Source organism: Pinus tabuliformis, chromosome X (genome assembly GCF_031772625.1).
Source record: "Pinus tabuliformis cultivar Carrire ecotype Pingquan chromosome X, CPIR1, whole genome shotgun sequence".
Taxonomy (NCBI): domain Eukaryota; kingdom Viridiplantae; phylum Streptophyta; class Pinopsida; order Pinales; family Pinaceae; genus Pinus; species Pinus tabuliformis.
The window spans coordinates 820061066-820066482 of NC_142308.1; the positions used below are offsets into that span (position 1 = coordinate 820061066).

The 5417-nt window shown below is 28.8% G+C and overlaps 1 long non-coding RNA gene across 1 annotated transcript; it reads right to left on the reverse strand.

The window, feature by feature from the left end:
• Positions 1–2307: 2307 nt before the first annotated feature.
• On the reverse strand, positions 2308–2870 carry LOC149142296 (uncharacterized). Its single transcript, XR_016265201.1, has 2 exons — positions 2712–2870; positions 2308–2601 (listed from the first exon to the last, which is right to left on the reverse strand). It is a non-coding gene; the product is annotated as an uncharacterized LOC149142296 (long non-coding RNA).
• Positions 2871–5417: the final 2547 nt, after the last annotated feature.

Sequence of the window (5417 nt, forward strand, 5' to 3'; positions counted from 1 at the left end):
CATTAGGTTACTTAAGAGTGAATCAATTAATATATGTATTCATCCTCTTTGAATAAGGCTCATTCGATAGTGGTGGATAGTGTTTTAATGTAAAATGGTCATCCTAATTAAATAAGTCCCACTAGGTAGTTGAAACTTATTAGTGATGGGGCCACAAGTAGTTGGTGTTTTGCTATTAAAAATATATTTGAAGAGCTAAAAAGCCATGAAATTTTTTTGTTAAATATTTTGGTAATTGGAACTCGCTCAATAAGAAATTTTCTTACCTTAAAAGACAATTAAATATTACACTTTTGTTTCTAATACAAACATATGTTTCACATATCTCACCTTATTTATTTCCTATATTTTCTTTTCGAGAGGGGAATAAGTGAAAGGAGAAAAGGAAAAAGAATAAGAGAGAGGAAATAAGGGAAAGGAGAAAGTACCCGACATTAAATTCAACAACTAAAAAGAGGCTCTTCGAGCCATGGCTAGCTCTCAGAGAATTTCATTCTCTTTGAGCCAGATAAATCCTTCCTTTCGATATGGCACAGAGGCTCTTCGAGCCATGGCTAGCTCGAATTTCATTCTCCGAGAGCTGGTTCTCTTTTTTGGAAGCAAAAAAAAGAAGACCAAACCTTGCTCTAAGGGTTAAAGATTTGCTACAATAAAATTGTGCATCGAAAAAGATAATAAAGAATGCTGGAGCCAAAGAACAAAGATGCAAACAACCTAAAAAAAACCATGTCTCATTTTTATTCAATTTTAATTTATAGTACCATAATAAAATATTTTAATTTCCCTTAGAATTTGTGATATCCAATTTTCTATAATAACATGTAATTTTCTCCATAAATTTATGAAGAAATGGATTTATATTGATATGTTGGTTTATATTTGAAAAATTAACAGTTGCCCATCTGATTATCCTTCCTCAATCAATGAACTCACTAAAAACGTGAATATAATATTACCCAACATTCAAAACCTTGATGGCTAATTAATATACATGTGAGAGATAATCAAAATGCCTTGGAAGTTTGGAACAAACTTTCGTATTAAATAGGTGGTCCAGAAAACTATTGGTTCCTATAACTGTATACGTTTATATATTGTAACTATATACGTTTATATCTTATAATTGTATATTCAGGTAGAGATTGATTATTAATGTGTATGAGAATTTATTTTTTTTGTTTAAAAAATTGGTGTATGGTTAACAAATTTATTATTTAATTGGGAGGAATTTTATTAATTAAAGTTAAGTTGCACATTTTAGTTTTTTCATTAAGGTTTATGTAATTATATAAATTTATTATATTGTAAGGAGCTTTAGTTTTGTATGGAATATATGTTTTAATGTTATGTTTTGTTTTATTATGTTATATAAATAAAATAATTAGACAATAAAATAAAATGAAAATAACATATTTATTTATAGTATTTTTTTATGACATTGATTTATAATATTTATGTATAATATAGTTTATTTAAAGGATAAAAGACTTTCTTAAGAAGAATAGTTAGATCTTAATCTCCATCTATCAAGGGTTGGGACAGATCAAATTTTTTTTTACTCTAAAAGAGGTTTGCACTTCAAAAAATTTGATCTTTCTTGACACTTGGTAGATGGATTTACACTGGTATGTTATGATTAGTGAAAAAGATAATAAAATGTCTTGTTTTGTTTTGTTATGTAAACATTTTGACTTAATCAAATTACATAAAAAAATAAAAAAATAAAAATTAAATTAAAAAATACTAACTATAATCATAATTCATTATAATTAATAATTTAAATACCTTATATCTATTTAAATCTGATTAGTGGAGAAAGATCAAATCTCTTAAAATGTAAATCTCTTTTAAAATAAATAAATTTATTACTTATATTTAAATTATAAAAATAACTATCAAATTATATATATCTTTCCATTTTAATTTTTTTATAATATTAAATTAAATTTATTATCCAAATCAAAATATATATATATATATATTTCTTAACATTATTTACATTAAAAAATATTTCGTATTTTTACTAATCTATTTATTTCTTAACATTATTTACATCAAAAAAATATTTCGTATTTTTTACTAATCTATTTATAATTTGATTCAAATATTACAACAAACACATAGTTTGTCTCTTTTTCTTATTGAATTAGTGTCACAGAGTCCTGCAGAATACATGCATCGATATCCCCACCATTCCAAGCACCCGTTTCTGTCGTTGCAATTATAGAACCTTTCCCTGTGCTTTCAATCTAACGATCAAGCATGCAAAGCACAGCAATTTCAGTGACTCTTCTACTGTGTCCGAAATGAGAGGCATAGAAATCAGAAATTTATTAATAATACCAACAACCTTTTACAACGAAATCCTCTGATGACCAAACGATCACATAACTAATAATAATATAAAACAAAACATTTGTTACATCGAAATTATGCTGTCCCAATCAATATTCCAGCGCTTTTTATTTTGTGAAATGAATTTCCTCTATGGGTACAGAGATCTTTGAATTCCCTGCGCTCTAGGGGCAGCAACAACAGAGTATATCGCAGCAGCACTCGCAGGTCTCGTAACAGCAAAAGCAGCAGCACATGGTAAACAGACTGCAATATAATCCATTTTTCACATCAAACATCAGAACTACATGACCAGAATCATATGGTAAAAAAAATATTAGTGAAAGAGATATAAATATATTTGATGTTATACGAACCAGGCATATAAACAGCCTTTCTCCTCGTGGCGCTTCTGAATATGTTCATAGTACGACATTTCCTGTGCACCTGGGGCGTCCATCTCCACCCAAAATTACAATTAACGCAGAGCAGACTGTATACCCAATATTTATTTGCAGGCCAAGAAATGAAATAACTGGTGCGTAATGGAGTTAGGGTTAACGATTGTGATATCTATATATATAGAAATGGCAGTGGGCAGGAAAGGGAAGTTTCCTCGACTGAGATCCGTGTGGCTTTGGGAAATGGAGAAGTCTGCTGCTTCAACTTATCTTCTGCTTGCTCCCAGAGTCCATTCTGACGAATAAACTCCATTGAAAAAAAGTTAGTCAAAGCTCCATTTTGATTCTTGGAACTTTATGTAGGGTTCGTGATGTCAGGTTTTTATATTTCCAGTGATTATTAGAAATTAATTCAGGGTGTATATTTTTGACCTTCCAGACAAAATAGTGAATTCAATTTCTCTTTTAAGCTTCGCGAATAGTTGACCAAGGCATGTCCGAGGACTTTTTTACCTTCTGGAGACCATAGACGATTTTATGGACGTTGACTATATTTAAATTTTAATTTTTGAAGTCTCAATAAAATCCCCAAGTTTAATTTGATAATCCATATCAGTGTAAAGCTACGTTGCACCCGTCCCACAAAAACAAAAACATGCATACCTTGTGTTCCTGCATTTCAGGAATTACCGAGGATTTCATAGGCAATTTGGGATTTGTTTGCTGTCCTTAAGATGTTTCGACATATTTTTGGAATGTTCCAGACACATTTTAAGGTTTTTTAACCTCAATTTCAATAATAATAATTTGGGCACATATCTTCAATTTTGATAATGATGTACATCGATGAGTGATCTTTTTTCATCTCAATTATTTTTGGTTTGCACTGATTTTAAAAAGGTTTTGTATTATGGATTTTAATTTAAATATGGTATTTTTAGTAACAAAATTACAATAAGTAAAGTTTTTCAAGTCAAGAAAATATGAAATATAATATTTCGAAACACTGAATTTTATGGTTATTTCTCCCTGGGTTATCATTTTTCTTATGGGTTTTGTATGGTGAGTTTCAATTTGGGTTTTTAGTGATTTAATTATTGTATTTTTACTAACAAAATTATGATAATGTAAAAAAAAAAACATGAAATATGAAATATGCCATTTCCAAAGGTTGATTTTTATTTTTTTGGGTCATCTCAGTTTTTACATATTGTATATGAGTTTTCAAAAAAATAGTTACATGGTAGTAACTTGAATTGCTAAATTATTGAATAAATTCCTATGCATTCACCATCGTAATCTAAAATGTGAATCTAATCTCTTTGTACAACTACAGTGTTTTATAGTTGTTTTCAACATAGTAGCGATAGTTGTAATATAATTATCTGTAATAAGAAATATGAAAAGGAAAACTCTCATAGAAATAGTTATCTATCTCATCAACCCTTAATGGACCTTATTGGAAATTGAAAATAAATACCTTAAGTGCTAAAGCTAAATACTGAAACAACAATAATGGAGTATCAAGCTTGAAGCAATTATAAATGTTAATTCTAAACTTTTATATATATATATATATATATATATATATATATATATATATATATATATTCCATTTCCAACTTGCCCCTAAAATTTTAGTGGTGTGCTCTACCCATCTAGAGGACAACTTCATATTCATCATTCCATTGTCTCAAAAATAAAGATAACACAAGTGTAAAGGTTTTATTTTGTAAGGTAGTCAAAATTTTAGGTGTTAAGATTTGAAATTCATAATAATTGGGAGGAAAATATTAAAAAAAATCCAACCATGTTAAATGTTGATGAATGAAATACAATCTCATAAATCATTAAATATATCAATAAATTATGAATTATTAAAACTAACAAAATATTATGATTTATTAAAACTAACCCAAAAAATAATAAAAAAAAAATTTCCCAACTATTTAAACATAGCTTTTTAGTATTTTTTATAATTTCAAATTATTAATAATAAATTATATATAAACTTATCCATAATTATTTTAAATTTATTAATACAAACTTCTACTCAAATCTCACAATAATAGAGGATCAACAGTGTGTAATCTCACAATAATAGAAGATCAACAATGGATAATATATATGATCTATCCAAAGTTTTGGATGTGACTCCATCCATTATCATCAAGAAGGAAAAATCAAAGCTTTTAAACCCTAAAAAAATTATGTTTTTTTTTTTTTATCGAATCCCATTGTTCTAGAACTTTATAGAGATATTCTAAATTATATAATATGAATTTCATCTTTAAAAAAATTAATTTTCAATAACTTACGGTAGAAATTGACACGATCCTGATTCTGAAAGCTAGGGTTCCTTTGTTCGGTCGCAGGACCTGTCGGATTGCCATCAGAGAGTGTCGGATCGCTTTCAGTGGTCATGGACGGCTTTTCCTTCGTCGCTATCTTTGCCTCAAGTATGTCGGTTTGTGTTCTCATCTAAGAGCGTTTCGGTTCAAGAATCAAAATGTCTTAGGGCTTGGCGGCATTATTCTACTGCAGTTAACGTCGTAGTGGGTGCGAAGATCTGGGTTTTTGTCTTGGTATCAGTTGGAGCCAGAATAGACGCGAAAGATATCGGATCTGAGTAGAATGATAGTGGATGAGTTGGATCTTCTTCAGTCGAAGATTATTTGGTCG